The sequence below is a fragment of the Garra rufa genome, chromosome 18 (assembly GCF_049309525.1).
Source record: "Garra rufa chromosome 18, GarRuf1.0, whole genome shotgun sequence".
Lineage (NCBI taxonomy): Eukaryota > Metazoa > Chordata > Actinopteri > Cypriniformes > Cyprinidae > Garra > Garra rufa.
In genome coordinates this window covers 2,597,346-2,615,423 of record NC_133378.1, presented here as the reverse complement: position 1 = coordinate 2,615,423, position 18,078 = coordinate 2,597,346, and positions in this window count along the sequence as shown.

Here is an 18,078-nt window from a genome sequence, read left to right as displayed (position 1 = left end):
TCCCTCTAAACGTGTTATAAAACAATGTGAATATTTGTCTGCTAAATTCCTACTCTTTACAAAGTTATGCCATTTTTGTTAATTTTGCAGCAAACTGGCTGCTATTGATAATATTTGCAAGCAGTTTAATGCTTAACTAAGAAAACAAAACTAAAATAGTCTATTTACAGATGTATCTGACCTGTAAATGAAGTACTGAACAGGACAGTTTCGACTCTCTGCTCCACCTGGGCGCTCCATTCTCGAGTCTTGCATTCTTTTGGCGGACGCGCGGATGGGCGGAGCGTGCGCGTGGCGAATTGGTTGTCAGTCAAGACAAACCGGATTACGATTTATTAGAGTATTATTATTGAATGGCGAATTTGGAAATAATCACTTTAGTACATTCGGCAGGCAACAGAAACAACAACAACAGTATATATATGAAAATAAAATATAAATAAAAAAATGGCAGCGGGCCAAATTGGCTGCCAAGCCACCGGGAATTGTCCCGGTTCTCCCGATGGCCAGTCCGCCCCTGAACGAGGATGTGGCTTCACAAACAGGGACAGACAGAAATAAACAAACCCAAACACATATGAACATTTTAGTCCTAGTTCACTCTGTTGCCATGACAAACTGCATTTCTGAAGGCAAAGAAAACAAAAGCCAGAAAAGATCAAACAGGTTCATTCATGCATTGACACATATACAATCACATCAATCATTTGCATGGATTGAGAACACAAGCCCAACAATAAGTTCAACAATACCACCAGCTGTCGGCAAAAGAAATATGAGGGCAACTTCTGTGCACAAAAAGTCTTAAGGAGATCTAAAATAGTTTTTTGAAGTCAGCATCTGTTGGTTTGGGATTTTCCATTTTTTATTTTTCATTTGTGGTACTGCATTAGATAAAATGTAAGAGTGCATTCTATTAAGTATGTACATTTACAGTTGAGGTCAAAAGTTTACATGCACCTTGCAGAATCTGCTAAATGTTAAGTAATTTAACAAAATAAGAGGGATCATACAAAATGCATGTTTGTTTGTTTTGTTTTTTTTTTTAAACAATGCATTAAGACTAAAACTTTAAACATCTAAAACGTTTTGAATTTGAAGATCAGGGTAAATTTAACTTATTTGGTTTCTTGGGGAACATGTAAGTATCTTCTGTAGCTTCTAAAGGGCAGTACTTCATGAAAAAAAAAAAGATATTTAGGCAAAATATATAAAAAAATATATAAGCATCCTCATTCCGTTCAAAAGTTTTCACCCCTCTTAATATATCTTTTTTTTCCTTCTGTAGCATCAGTGAGTGTTTGAACCTTCTGTAATAGTTGCATATGAGTCCCTCAGTTGTCCTCAGTGTGAAAAGATCGATCTCGAAATCATACAGTCATTTTTGGAAAGGGTTCAAATACACAAAAATGCTGAAAAACCAAAGAATTTGTGGAACCTGAAGGGTTTTTCTAAAGAACCTTAGGCAGTTTAACTGTTCAGGACAAACAACTATCACTAAACAAACAAAGCAAAAAAACACAGCTGTGGTTCCTTCGGGTAACAACACAGTATTAAAAATCAAGGGTATGTAAACTTTTGAACAGGGTAATTTTTTAAAATTCAACTATTTTCTCTATATGTAAACACCTTTTATGTGAAATATCTTATTCAGGTCAGTACTAAATAATAAATTCAACTATTATTTTTTTCTGGTGGACTACATGAAAATGTCTTTTATGTGAAATATCAGCCTGGTCTCATTGTTTATACGTAGGTATATTAATACTTAACATTTACAAGCACAAAATGTACATTTTTGTATATTTTTATTGATGCTAAAACGTACAATTTAGACATATTTCAGTGTTTAAAACATAAAAATCACTTTGTATTTTTCGCTAAAAATGTAAAATAGTTGCGTATCTTTTATATCAAGATATTTCTATCAATGCCTTTTATTATTTTATCAATAAGTGATTAAAATTTTTAGACCACTTAACCTACCCCAAACCTAAACGAATTTATAGCGAATATAAGGGATATAAAACATATCTGACCAAAATATGCATGGAAATGACCATTTTAGTAACAATATAGCATTAAAAATATTTATATAGTCGCAAATCCTACTCCTACCTCTAGGCCTATTCTTGAAAACGTGCTGGCAGCAGAAATCACACAGAACAGAATGAAATTTTATAATTTCATATTAAGTAAACAAGTAAACAATGTAATAATGCAGTTGAATACATAATGCCATTGATATGACAAAAAAAAAAAAAGATTTCAATATTCATGAGGATTCATTTTTAGGTGTCATTAATATGTCAGTATTGTACATTTAAATTCTGAAAATATGTAAGTATTTGTACGTTTAGATGCTGTAATTATGTCAGTATTGTAAGTTTTAGTGCCTGTAAAAATATAAGTAAAATGTACGTTTTGTAGAACCGCATTTTAAATAAAATACACACAAATTATCATGAGATCACGTTGGAAATATTTTATTCAGGTTAGTACTAAATGAAATAAAATGCATTTTGAATGATTCCTCTTATTGTGGTAAATAATTAACATTTTGCAGATTCTGCGCGGTGTATGTAAACTTTTGACTTCAACCCTATGTGTTCTGTATAAATCTGGACTTTTCATGTGACCTACATCATTGTTCCATTAGTGGATACAGCCTAATGAGATAAAATGTCCATAAGATACACATCTCAGCATCTCAGTAAACATACTTGGTAATCCAAACTGTTTTAATTAAGTAAACCGAGAAAGCAGTTGTTTAAATGAATATAGTATATTCTGGAAATAATATCAATTAATACTTCAAAAAGTCATCAAAAAGTCATTAAAAAGCAGCACTCCTCATCCTTCAAAATAACTGGCCGAATTTACACATTAGCCAACCTGAATCTGGCCTGTCCTTTCTAAAGAAGAAAAAGGAATTTGCTTTCAATATACACACAATGACAAGCCTATGACATTTGACCTTTCAGTAAGCCTGCAATTTCCGCTTTGAAATGCAGGGGAATACCGTGACGTGAATGTGAATTTCTCAGCTATTGTTTTTAAAAGAGACTCTCTAGTATAAAACGCAAATAGAGTTTTCTTATCAGAGCCATTTTTAGGCTCATTTTAGTTTCTGTTTGAGGAGCGGTTTCCTGTGAGGATTTTGTATGAGATGAGAGGTCTGCTGGTGACTTTAATAATTCAAGAGATTTTCAAAACATTCTAATACTAGAGAGAAAATTCAGCCTTTGAAAGCAGAAAGAACAGTTTAGAAAGTTATTTATTTACTTCCTTGAAAAAATATCAAATAAAATTATTGGCTACAGTGAAAAAAAAAGGTATAGAAAGTTTTTATCTAGTAATAGCTAGTAAATTTCATAATCGATTACGATGAAATAACAAGTAACACGTTGAATTAAACATTAATAAAATTAGAAGTAGAAAAAAAATGTTTCTTTATCAAATACTTTTTTTTATCAAATATGTTTAACACATATCCTAGCTTGGTCTGTTTGTTATTCCTTTGGCATATCATGTTGTTCATTCAAACTATCTACTTTTTTTAGATAGTTCTTACTACAGGCCAGACTGGCAGATTCTTCATTTGTAGATGTGCAGTTTGTACATTTTTGAATGAAAGAAAACATGCAGCCTCCTCCTGCTCTGTAACAGAGCTCAATTTAAAATGAGATTCATTGAGGGTGGACTTGTTGCTAAAGAATGAGATAAACAGACATACATACATACATACAAAGCAAACCATTAAGGTACATATATCTAGTGGTCCTCTGCAAATCAACATTTGTATTCTCTAATGGGTGCTTTCTTGCTAAACGTCTAGTGCCTGTAGTTGTCAATTTGTCAACTGAATTGACGTTTGCAGCCCATTACCTCCCTAATGAGAATTCACGGCCCATTACTTCCAACATGAGGTTAAAATTTGGATTTCATGTCATCTTTAAAGTGTTCAGCAGTATCCGTGTTTACAACAATTTGCTCATTGTGTATAAAAAAAAAAAAACATGTTATTGATTTTTATACCAGCTTTTCTTAAAATCGTTGCAACATTGTGTGTGTACCAACCCCCGTTTTTTTTTTTATCATCTCCATCAATTGCTTATCATCTTTAATCTACTTTTGCCAAGTGGAAAATATCTGTTAAAACACATATCGCTCACAAAATATTAGCTGCTGTAAGGGCTGATTCCCCTAGAGCTTTTTGAAATTGATTTAATGATTACAGCTGGTTTGTAGTGGCTGGAGACCCCTTAGGCAAAATGTGCTAATTACATGACTTGCATGCTGTAAAAGTGTAATCTGCAATTTGAAGTTTGCATATTCATGGCTTAGAAGCTCTTTTGGGAAATGTGCATTTTTCTGCTTTTTACCATTGGATTGTAGATGTGTATAATTTAAAATATTTTATTAAACCTAATTTCAGAACTATGACATTTCATGGAAAGCTTGTTGGTTTAGCATTTTTGATGTGCTTTTTAATGCATTTTTATTTTTAAATTTCACTGATTAAACATAATAAATTACAGGGGTGTGAGAACATCATTAATTAATAATCATTGAGATTTAATTAAGACAATTTTCATGTTTTCCCATAAATTTCATCACTCAAAAGAACCCATGAGAAATTGCCAAGAAGATTAGTTTAAAATGAGCTTTGTGATGATTATATGTGTAAAATACTTTTATACTGATGACATTTGACAAGATTTAATTTGTAACATTAATTAATACATTTGATATCATAAGCTAACAATGAACAAATTCATACAGCATTCATTAATGTTAATTTATACATATATTTGTCAGGATTTGAGTTTGTTCTGTCATGTTTTTTCCAGTGTTTTTCCCCCCATGTTTCTCATGTAAATGGTTTAGTCCTTGTCTTCCCCTCTAGTTTTGGTTCCATTTGGTTTAATCATGCCCATATTTGTATTTCCCCCTCGTTATCTAGTTATCTTGTTTGATACCACGCCTTGTTTTACTGTGCATTTAAAGTCTGTGTTTGCACTCTCCCCTTGTCCGTCGATGAAGTCTCATGGTGTTTGTTCTGCTCCTCGGGTTTTGTTTTGAAGTTTCGTCGTGTTTGTGTATCCCTGCCTTTTGTTTTGTTTCTTGATTTAATAAATTAGTGTTTTGTTTTATTCCCGTTTCCTCGTGTGTTCTCCTGGCTCCTCGCCTTCCCCACACGTGTGACAATATTAAAGTCGCCATGAAACCAAAATATGAATATGTTAGCCTTAAGGTACTGTGTTTCAAAACAATGACAACATTCTCATTTACAAGATAAAAACATTAAAAATGTAGTCTCTAATTTCAGCCAATATGGATCAACAATTTTTGATGACATCGCCCTACACTTCAGTTAGTATTAGTATAAAATTAGTATTTTGTGTACAGTGAATGGCATGCAGTGTACTATATAGGAGATTCAGACAGTGTAAATATGCTTTTCATTGGGGTAAAAAAAAGTCTATTGGCTGTTTAAAAAAGGGGGCAGGACTGCTTGATATGTAATGCCTTGTTTTCATGTTTTAGTTGAAATTATGTCAGCATACATAACGCTGAGTGTTTATTTATTTTTTTAAAGCTGCAGTCCATATGTTTTGCCTCTTTGTCGCCATCTGAAAACTCTTTGAAACAGTTTTTTTTTTTTTTTTTTGCGGAATTATCTTCTTTACGTGGGTACATCGACACGGCTCCTCTGCACGGATTGATCTAATGTTTTGAGGTGTATGTGTGGATGGTCAGTCAGCACACCAGTGTGGATATTCACTGTTCTTCGAATTACAGATACTACATCTTGGAAGTATGTAAAAAGAATAAATTTGAAGTTTCATGAGAAAATGTCTGCCAGTTTTGTTTTACAATAACTCGTGCTATCAGTGGTGATTGAATCTAACGATCACAAAGTTAGCTCAGATCATGTCAAACCATGCAAATTATTACTATTTGACATGCTTTAGTTTCAATACACATGCACAAAGATGAAGAAGGTTAACAGTCTTTAATAAATCCACATTCAGAGGTAAATCCACACAGAAGAAAGTAAGTGGCACATGTTGGCATTAGCAATACCTGACCAACACAAACTGCACAGACAAGAACTTAAATACACAAACCAAATAAGGATAATTAACAAGACACAGCTGAAGTCCAACTAATAGAACTGTGACGGATCGCCCCCCTCCCGGAAGGCATGACCTCACACCGCAAAGAAGGAAGGATCAGGAGATGGCGGAGGAATGGCAAAAAGGGATGGTGAAGGGCTGACACAGACAGGCAGAAGGAGATTTAGGAGGTGGCCAGGTGACCAGGAGAAGGACAACCAACAGAGTCCAGGGTAGTGATGACAGGACCCAAGAAGAAACAGAAGGAATGAGGAGCCAATGAGGAGCCTGGAGCAGGAAGAGATGGGAGACGCTCACGGTGGAGCCAATTGATGGAGGAACCATGGTGGAGGAAGGGCTAACAGAATGAGGCAGAGCTGGTGGTAAAGGAGAGGATCCGGAGGGCCAAGCCGGAACAGATGGCTCAGATGACCAAGGTGTAGGGATCCAGAAGGCTGCGGTGGAGTTGGAGTGACAGAGGACCAAGGTTGAGCCGGAGCCCAACAGAGCCATGGATGGAGGGACGAGGCAGAGTGAGAGTAATGTAGTCCCAAGGTGAGGGCAGGTCGATGGCCGACTAAGGCGGAGCTGGTGCACTGACGGGCCATGGTGGAGACGAGGGAGCTATGGTGGAGCCATGGGTTGACAGGCAGAGACGGAGACTGGGTCTCAGAGGCTGGAGGCAGAGACCAGGGATCCTCCGACTTCGATGGAGCAGGAGACTGACAGCCCCACAGCGACTCCAATCCACAGTCGGAAGGCTGAGGATGAGCTGAGGGACTGACAAGATGCAGCAACAGCAGGACAGAGGATGGCAAGGGTTTCATGAGAGGAGTTGGAAGAGGGAAGCGGAGCTGGAAGACGAGAGAGTTTGGCGGAAATGGTGCACTAACGGGCCACGGTGGAGATGAGGGAGCTGTGAGCTATGGTGGAACCATGGGTGGACAGGCCGGGGTGGACAGGCCGAGGTGGAGACCGGTGGACCCTCTGACCTCGATGGAGCAGGAGACTGACAGACCCACAGTGACTCCAATCCACAGACGGATAACCTGAGGATAAGCTGAGGGACTGGCAGGATGCAGCGACAGCGGGATAGAGGATGGCAGAGAGCTCATGAGAGGAGGTTGGAGAGGGAGGCTGGGTGGGAGTTCATGACAGTCAGGGGTTTCAGAGATGGTGTATGCTGCCCACACAAACCAAATCTCAACTCCCAACACAGAGGACAGTGAAACGACCTCCATAGTCGTGACAGGGATGACAGACAGTTCAGGGCAGACAGACAGTTCCAAACCTGCCTCCATGGTCATTTCAGGACAAGCAGGAAGTTCATAAATGGCCTCCTTGGCCGTAACAGGACAGACAAGAAATTCAGATGATGACGGAAGAAGACTGGGTATATCAGAGTCCTGCCTCACCCTCACCCTCAGCGGTGGGGCTTTCCTCCACGCCCTCGCGCTCCACTGTCTCATCCATCTGCATGTGCATTGTTGCCAGCTCTTGCACCATTGTTATACTTTGTTCTTAAATGGTTAATGTTAACAACATCAATATTGCGTGACTATGTGTATTTAGTATATATTAGGGTTATCTGTGAATTTTAATTTCTATACAGTCTCATCTCTAATTGTCATACCATTCGAATGTCATCAAAATAAATTATTATTTTAACCTCAAAAAGCAATGTAATGTTCCTTAGAGCTCATTCTCTTTTAAAATACAAATCTTTTGTAAGTACATTGTAAGTACTAGCCTTCTTTATGTATACAGACGTGATGTAATCACGCAAAGACGAACAACTTTAACCACTCAAATTAGAAAACATTGCAAGCATACCGTTGTGAATCGGGCTAAGGCAAGGACGCTGACCGATTATGTACTAGCTCAATCATTGATTTTGGATCATTTTTAACCAAAAACAAAGTTACGGAATGCAGTTTTATCATTTCAGTTTGTATAAAGTAACATTACTGTTGAAATAACAATGAAACGTTGTATAATTTATAAATTAATATTAACAACAAACTGAACCTTATTGTAAAGCATTACTGATAAAATCACAGCAAGGTCAGTCTCTTTGCTGATAGAATATGCATAAGCATAGTGGATATGAATATGTGAGGAAGACTGATGCAGGAGAGAGGCGTAGGAGGAAAGAAAACGAGCGAAGACTCACACTGAGCGCAGCATGCCGTCCCACCCTGTGAACCGTATCTCTAAATGTCAGACGGTTGTTGAAATAAAGCACGATCGCCATTCACACGACTGATGAACTATAACCATGCTTTATTTAATATGTCCTCTGGCCCCTTAATCTGATTCAACTGGAATTACATTGTCACTCTAATTCCTCTCACCCTCCTTCCTATATCTCTCATAAAACTCTCCTGTTCAAAAGCCACAATTCTCTCTAACAATGAGAGCACATACTAACACTTTCAACTACAGTCACTAACCTTTTGAGATTAAAAAAAAAAAACTGAATTTCATACCCAAACATAAGACGATTTACCCAAAGTGTCATCCTATAAATCTGAAAATTGTATAAGAAATCATAAATTTAGTGGAATTGTTTACGAGAAAGATCAGTAGTTTAATTTTAAGCTTTTTACAATCTTTAGCACAAGAAAGCATATTTCCTTATTCAATATGTCTTGTGTTTTAAAATGAATGAGAGAGACATTTGCAATGAAAGAAAGAATGTTTCAGTGTGTATCAATATAGAGGACAGTTTAAAATGTTAATATTAAATTATGGCAATATTTAACTATTGTTATGAATCATTAATTAACCTAGCTCGCCTTAGGGAGCGATTCATACTTTAATGAGAGCTGAATGTTGTGCCAGTGAAACATGATATATGTAAATACGACTGCTAAAGTAAAACTACTAAGAACTTCTAAGGTGGAATTTCAACTGAACTCTCTGCTATGAAAACTTTTGTTGGACATCAGTGGCATACTAAATTTCGCATACTTCAAAACAGAATTTTGTTTCAGAAGCCTCCATGCTGGAAAGATGCACACACGTCCAATTCCTTCAAAGGATTCTTGTCAGCAGGAAGCAAAATAAACCCGTTTGGCACTCTAAGAGTACAGAGCTATTTCTGTTGAGCATCAAAAATTGACTTACAATGCAATCTTTCATCTTGTCACCCGTTTTTGTACGTAGATGGCTAGAACATCGCTAGACATAAATGACATCCGAGGCTCAGCTCATCTCGCTCATATTATATAACGCAAAGCTAGTGACAATTATATAAAACATATATTATACACCAGTTAGTTGCTGTCTTTGAATGTGATTGGCAGAGCGGCGTTCCAAGAGTGTCGATAGGGTGCAATAGTCGGGATCCAGAAGTAAAAACCCACTCTTTTTCCCAGTAGAGGAATTGATCAAAAGAACTCTTTAGCGCCAACCCACTCCCATGAAGCATTGCAAATTTACATTTAGTTTCCCTGCACTCCCAAACTGCTTAAATGTTTGTACAAACATGCATATTTTGCAAAAACATCTCTGTTGTTTCTATATACACAATCAGCATTTTTTAATTAATGGGCTTTTTTATCCGTCATTTTCAAATTGATTATATCACAATGTTTTGTGGTTCTTTCCCTCACTGAAGCCATTAAGTTCACAGTCTTGTACCTTTGTCTTTTTGCCTCATTTTCAAATACTTTTTTGCATCAAATCAAAATGTAATGTAATGTTGTGAATCACCTTGTAGCAAGTTTTGTGCATTTCAGACAGACCTTCGGTCTATGTAGTAGTGGGGATTTTTCACTGACTTTTGCTGCAAGTCACACTTTTACACTAGTAGGTGACGACAAGTGGTTATGAGTAAGTCAGATTTATTGATTCATTCAACAACATTCATTCATTCATTCAAGAATGTAACTTTCGAACAAGTGACTAATTTAATTGAGTCATTATGATTTTCACCCATTCAGTTCTTTCAAAAAACACTGACTCAATTAGGTACAAAACACTTAACTGTCTTTATTAATGTTTAATTGAATAATTTAGTAAACCGATTTGTTCTAAAACACTGATTAATTTAGGAATATGATACTTGAACAAGTGAATGTCTTTATTAGTAGGTCATTAAAAAACTAAGTTTTTAGAATTGAGTGGAAAAACAGTATGTCCAGATATAGACAGGATCTAAAAGCTGAAAGGGCTGAGCATATCCGCAAACTCATAGAAAAATAACTAAAACAATTCAAGGTTTTTATTTAGCACAGTGGCTATATTAACAAATAACCAGATGCCACCCGATCTAAATATTCCCTTAGTTTAATAGTAATGACTTTATGAATTTATTCACTGATAAAATAGATACAAATGTATTTTCTACCACGTCTAGTACTTATGCTTATGCCTATTAGGTCCTGTACCCAATAAATTACTGAAAGAGTTGTTACCTGTAGCAGAAGAACCGCTTCTCAATATTATTAACTCATCGTTATCTTTAGGTCACATCCCAAAACCATTAAAGCTGGTGCTTATTACGCCTCTTATTAAGAAACCACAGCTAGACTCTAGTGAACTGGCAAATTACAGACCCATTTCTAATCTTCCGTTTATGTCTAAAATTTTAGAAAATAAATTGTGTCTTCTCAATTGTGCTCCTTCTTGCAAAAAATTATATCTATGAAGAATTTCAGGTTTCAGGCCCCATCATAGCACAGAAACTGCACTTGTTAAAATCACTAATGACTTGCTTCTTGCGTCAGACCAAGGCTGCATCTCATTGCTAGTTTTACTTGATCTTAGTGCTGCATTCGACACATTGATCATGACATGCATATAGATCGACTACAAAACTATGCGGGTAGTCAAGGGCAGGCTTTAAGATGGTTTAGATCCAAGTTTCAACTTAAAAAATAAGTTAAGCAGCTGCCTTAAGTTTTTAAGTTAAATCAGCTTAAAACTACAAGTTATTTTAACTTATTACAATAAAAATGAGTTGATATAACTTGTGAGTTTAAATGACTTAAGTTGATTTAACTTAAATCTTAAGGCAGCTGCTAAACTTATTTTTTTAAGTTGAAACTGGTGAAAACTTTTTACAGTGTACTAGTTTGTTTATTTAAATGGGGAGTCATCTCAATTATCTCCAGTAATGTATGGAGTGCCACAAGGATCTGTCCTAGGTCCTCTGCCATTTTCATTATACATGCTGGCATGGTAGTATTATTAGAAAATACAGGATTAGTTTCTATATTGTTATGCTGATGATACTCAACTATATATCTCAACAAGACCAGATGAAACTTCTAAATTATCAAAGTTAACAGAGTAAGTTAAAAATGTAAAAGATTGGATGACCGATTGGAAGACAGAGATATTACTCATTGGACCAAAAAACAGTATACAGAATCTCTTGGATTACAATTTGCAACTAGACAGATGTACAGAGTTTTCTACAGTCAAAAACTCTGTATATTCGACAGCAACTTGTTTTTTGAAAATCATATTTCTCATGTTACAAAAACAGCATTCTTTCATCTTAGAAACATTGCCAAGCTATGACATGTTACCTGTTTCTAATGCAGAAAAGCTAGTTCATGGATTCATGACCTCTAGACTTACCTATACTTCTTACCTATAACGCCCTATCATGCTCCCTAAGGTCACAAAACTCTGGAATGGCCTTTCTGATAACGTTCGGGGTTCAGACACACTCTCTCTGTTTAAATCTAGATTAAAGACACATCTTTTTAGCCAAGCATTCAAATAATACTGTCGTGACTCTGGGCTGCGGGTTTTCCCTCCTCCACTGGACGTCGCTGTCTCTCTTCCCTCCACACTCCATGCCTCATCACACACACCTGTCACACCCTGATCACACAGCTGTTCCCCATCACCTAGGACTATTTAGTTTCCACTCTCCCACTACTCTTGGTGTTTGGATTGTCTTCTGTGAGTTTGATGTTCAGTTCTGTCTGGTTTTGGAGTTCTGGTTGCCTGTGTTTCGAGTCGCGTTGTGCCGTGTTGGCCTTTTGTTTGTGTTTGTTTTATTAAAGCTCACCTTACCTGCAATTGGACCCTGACCTCATTCATCAACGTGACAGAATCCAAACACCACTTATGGGTCCAGCGGGGAGGTTTCTTTTCGAGGCGGCAGTACCCGCTCTTGGAGCAGTGGCTGCGCAGGAGCGCATCCTCTTTATGGCGGCGGCAGAGGCGCTCCTTCGCGGGATGGCGCGTTTACGGGACTTCCGAGGCAGCGGCGCCCGCTGACTCTGTGCCCGATGCGGCGGCGTCTGCTCACTCTGTGCCCAATGCAGCGGCGTCCTCTCACTCTGTTCCCGATGCGGCGGTGCCCGCTCGTGATCCTCTCGAGGCAGCGGTGCACACTGGCAGGGCTTCCGAAGCGGCGGTACCCGCTCAGGATCTTCCCGGGGCGGCGGTGCCCGCTCGGGATCTTCCCGAGGCGGAGGTACACGCTCACAGGGCTTCTGAAGCGGCGGGGTCCGCTTGTGATCCCCCCGAAGCAGCGCCTCCTGGGTCCGGTCGGGACGCCGCGCCGCTGCACGGGCCTGGCCCGCCATCCCTCCCCCTGTTTTACCTTTCCCCCATTCCACCTCCCTCCAGACTTCATGGAACGTCTGGAATCCGTTCTGTAGAGGAGGGGTACTGTCGTGACTCTGGGCTGCGGGTTTTCCCTCCTCCACCGGAGGTCGCTGTCTCTCTTCCCTCCACACTCCATGCCTCATCACACACACCTGTCACACCCTGATCACACAGCTGTTCCCCATCACCTAGGACTATTTAGTTTCCACTTTCCCACAACTCTTGGTGTTTGGATTATCTTCTGTGAGTTTGATGTTCAGTTCTGTCTGGTTTTGGAGTTCTGGTTGCCTGTGTTTCGAGTCGCGTTGTGCCGTGTTGGCCTTTTGTTTGTGTTTGTTTTATTAAAGCTCACCTTACTTGCAATTGGACCCTGACCTCATTCATCAACGTGACAGAATCCAAACACCACTTATGGGTCCAGCGGGGAGGTTTCTTTTCGAGGCGGCAGTACCCGCTCTTGGAGCAGTGGCTGCGCAGGAGCGCATCCGCTTTATGGCGGCGGCAGAGGCGCTCCTTCGCGGGATGGCGCGTTTACGGGACTTCCGAGGCGGCGGCGCCCGCTCACTCTGTGCCCGATGCGGCGCCGTCTGCTCACTCTGTGCCCAATGCAGCGGCGTCCTCTCACTCTGTTCCCGATGCGGCGGTGCCCGCTCGTGATCCTCTCGAGGCAGCGGTGCACGCTGGCAGGGCTTCCGAAGCGGCGGTACCCGCTCAGGATCTTCCCGGGGCGGCGGTGCCCGCTCGGGATCTTCCCGAGGCGGAGGTACACGCTCACAGGGCTTCTGAAGCGGCGGGGTCCGCTTGTGATCCCCCCGAAGCAGCGCCTCCTGGGTCCGGTCGGGACGCCGCGCCGCTGCACGGGCCTGGCCCGCCATCCCTCCCCCTGTTTTACCTTTCCCCCATTCCACCTCCCTCCAGACTTCATGGAACGTCTGGAATCCGTTCCGTAGAGGAGGGGTACTGTCGTGACTCTGGGCTGCGGGTTTTCCCTCCTCCACCGGAGGTCGCTGTCTCTCTTCCCTCCACACTCCATGCCTCATCACACACACCTGTCACACCCTGATCACACAGCTGTTCCCCATCACCTAGGACTATTTAGTTTCCACTTTCCCACCACTCTTGGTGTTTGGATTATCTTCTGTGAGTTTGATGCTCAGTTCTGTCTGGTTTTGGAGTTCTGGTTGCCTGTGTTTTGAGTCGTGTTGTGCCGTGTTGGCCTTTTGTTTGTGTTTGTTTTATTAAAGCTCACCTTACCTGCAATTGGACCCTGACCTCATTCATCAACGTGACAAATACATCTCATGATCTTGTACTGCAGTTAAATTTGATCACTCTTTCCTTTCTATATGCACCAGACACTTTTTTATAAACACTATTGTGCAATTCTGAGTGTGCTACACACAGGTCAGTGGGCTTTACAAACCACTTTACAAAACACAACACACTCTTTCCTCTCTATATGCACCAGACACTTTTTTTTAATTCTTTAATTTTCTGTAAAGCTGCTTTGCAATGATTTGTATCGTGAAAAGGGCTATACAAATAAACTTGAATTGAATTGAACTAAATAATCCACTCATCCCATTTTTCTAAAGATGATTAATTTATTAGTGTTTAATTAAATTATTTACTCAACTATTTCATTCACAATTACTTATTTATTCAGGAATGTGAAACTTAAACACATGACTTTATCCCCCGGTTTCACAGACAAGGCTTAAGCCTAGTCCTAGACTAAAATGTAAGTCCGAGCTGTTTCAACTGAAAAAAACTTGCACTGACTGATCTAAAAATATATCGGTGCCTTTGTTTTGTCTCAAGATGCACAACAGTAATGTTTTTTTCTAAGCATGTTTACAAAAATTACTTAAATATTGTAATTGAACTATCTGCTAATCCTGGCTTAGTCTAAGCCCTGTCTGTGAAACCGGGCCCATGAGTGTTTATTTGAATCATGTACTCTACCAATGTGTTCAAAAATCGTGATTCATTTAGGAGCATGATACTTGAACAAGTGACTGTCTTTATTAGTGAGTCATTCAATCATCCACTCATCCCATTCCTCCAAAGACAATTAATTCAAGAACGAAACACTTACCTGTCTTTATTAGTTTAATTGAATCGTTTATTTAACTCATTCAATAATACTGATTTATTTAGGAATGTGTTACTTGAATACATGACTTTATGACTGTCTGATTGAATAATTTACTTTACCAATGTGTTCAAAAACACTAATTTGTTTAGGAACATGATACTTGAACACATGGTTTTATGAGTGTTTAATTGAATCATTTACTTTATCAGTGTGTTTAAAAACACAGATTCATTTAGGTGTGTGATACTTGAACAAGTGACTATCTTTATTAGTGATTCATTATATAATCTACTCATCCCATTTCTCCAAAGACAATTAATTCAGGAATGAAACACTTACCTGTCTTTATTAGTATTTAATTAAATCATTTACTTAACTGTTTCTTTCAAAAACACTGATTCATTTAGGAACCTGATACTTGAACACATGGCTTTATGAGTGTTTAAATGAATAATTGACAACCAGTTTGCTCAAAAAAAAAAACAGATTTATTTAGGAATGTGATACTTGAACACATGACTTTAAGAGTGTTTAATTATGTACTCTACCAATGTGTTCAAAAATCCTGATTCATTTAGGAGCATGACACTTGAACAAGTGACTATCTTTATTAGTGAGTCATTAAATCATCCACTCATCCCATTCCTCCAAAGACAATTAATTCTGCGAAACACTTACCTGTCTTTATTAGTGTTTAATTGAATCATTTACTTAACTTATTCATTCAATAACACTGATTTATTTAGGAATGTGTTACTTGATAACATGACTTCATGACTGTCTAATTGAATAATTTACTTTACCAATGTGTTCAAAAACACTAATTCGTTTAGGAACATGATACTTGAACACATGGTTTTATGAGTGTTTAATTGAATCATTTACTTTATCAGTGTGTTTAAAAACACAGATTCATTCAGGTGTGTGATACTTAAACAAGTGACTATCTTTATTAATGAGTCATTATATCATCCACTCATCCCATTCCTCCAAAAACAACTAATTCAGGAACAAAACACTTAACAGTCTTTATCAGTGTTTAATTGAATAATTTACTAAATTGATTCATTCAAAAACACTGATTCATTTAGGAACGTGATACCTGAACACATGATTTTATGAGTGTTTAATTGAATCATTTACCGATGTGCTCAAAACCACTGATTCATTTAGGAACATAAACATAACATACTTTAATAAAGTTACTAGTTTTTTTTTTCAACTTCCTGTCTTTCCTCTCTCTTCTTCCTTCTTAAATTTCTTATCCAGGCTTTATACCATGCTAACAGTAGGAAAATGACACATTACATTAACCATTGGTATAAATCATCAATATTTAATTTTTTTATTTTTTTATTTTGAATGTAGCCAGACTTGAGTGGGTTTTTACATTTTGATTTCACTCATATTAGCTCTCATATTGTTTTATTGCTGACATTGAGTATCAGTTTTCACAATTATTTGACTTTATGTGTGACCTTGTGAATAATTGGATGCATTAATGTTCCAGATTACTTATTTCCTTACCACATATTTTTCCATCTAGTAACTTATTTTAATGCACAGTTTAGAAGTGTTAACTTTTTGATTATTCATTGATCTAGGTTCTGCAAACACACATCAACCACATGCTGCCTTACTTCAGTATGTTTTCATGCATCCCACTGACATAGGGAGCAGGAAAACCTGCATAGAAAAAGACGTAACAAGTTACTCTTCTGGCACTCTTTTGCAGGCTGTGACTTCAAATGGTGTCTGGGTTACAGGCTCTCAGAAAAGAGCTAAAAGGAACCATAGCTAATGGCTAACTCCTGCAAAAAGGCCTATCGCTGTATCCCAAGTACAACGTGTGCATCCTTAGGTTATTTCAGTGGTTCCGGCTTTAATGCTGTACGTATCATGTGCAGGAAAGCCAGAAGCTCAGATTATGTCATATCCATTACCATTGTCTTTTAGCATACTACTGTCAAATGCTTGTCAATCCGTGTACGAGGATCCTTGGAGCATTCTTTTAATTAGTGGGAAAAACTGCAGCCTTTCTTGGGTAGTTAGCTTTGAAATTTTCCTTTCTAATGCTACACTCTACAGAGCGTCTGTTTGTCACATACTAAACGAAAATTAAACATCAAATCTATTCCATAGTGTTTTAATTTCAAAGGCATGCTTGTGTTCACCTTCAGGCAAGTCTGACAGATAAAGACTTTAGAATCAGGTTTTATACCCAAAACCTGGAAAAGAGCTGAGGACTAAATATTTGTAAGCCTGTGTAGTTGTGTGCATGAATGAATGTACAATAAATGTGAGTGTTTGGAAGAGATCCTTTATGCATGAATTTTCTGTGGAGAGAGAACTGGCAAAAATAACACATTTTCTGGTTGAAAATTATGTTTCACTTGGTAAAATTCAACAATGTGTACATGGAATCGCATTTAGATCCCCATATCTCTGGGACTGAACCATATAGAGTCTTAAAGAAATGAAGATAAAACAGAATCTTTAGTATCTTTAATACTATTTATTAAACTATTATTATTATTATAAGTAGTAGAAAAAGACTATCCATGGCATTCAGGCTATGGCAGTTTCAGCTATATGCTAAGTGTATGCATTTGGTTTTTGACCACTGAAAATGTGTACAATTTTACAATTTACTCATGGAGCCATATTAAGATTCCCATATCTCTGAAACCGAAAAACACAAAAGAAGACTTTGTTATAAAAACAGTATATAAAAGGATATTAAGATATATTAAATAATTCTTGACATGTAAACCTTTGGGAGTAAAAACTGCTTGTTCCCATTTTCACTTGTCACTGTTAGCATAATAATGCAACAAAGATATAATAAGAAAATTGTTGGATTACTAAGTAAATAGGCTATTCATCCATGACATTTAATATTTTGGCTTTCTTATAAATAGTGCTGTCAACTGATTAAAAAAATAGCAAATTAATCACACATTTTTTCGAAAGTTAATCGTGTAATCGTGTTAATCGAGTAATTTCAAAGTATTAGCAGTGCGTTCAAAGTATCAATTTTAACATTTATTCGACTTTAAAAAATAGCACTTTCAAAATTAAGTCAATTTTAAACAGTCTTACATAAATCCGTTATTTACCTGTGCCCTTTAGCAAGTAGCAAATATACAGAAATTGAATAAAGTTATCAAACACTAAATATTAAATTAAATAGAGATTAATCCTTAAAGCTACAAAAGTTATTGATTTCCTCGTTTTTCTTTTGTTCTTTGATCAATCACAGTAGCTGGGTTATTAGCTTAT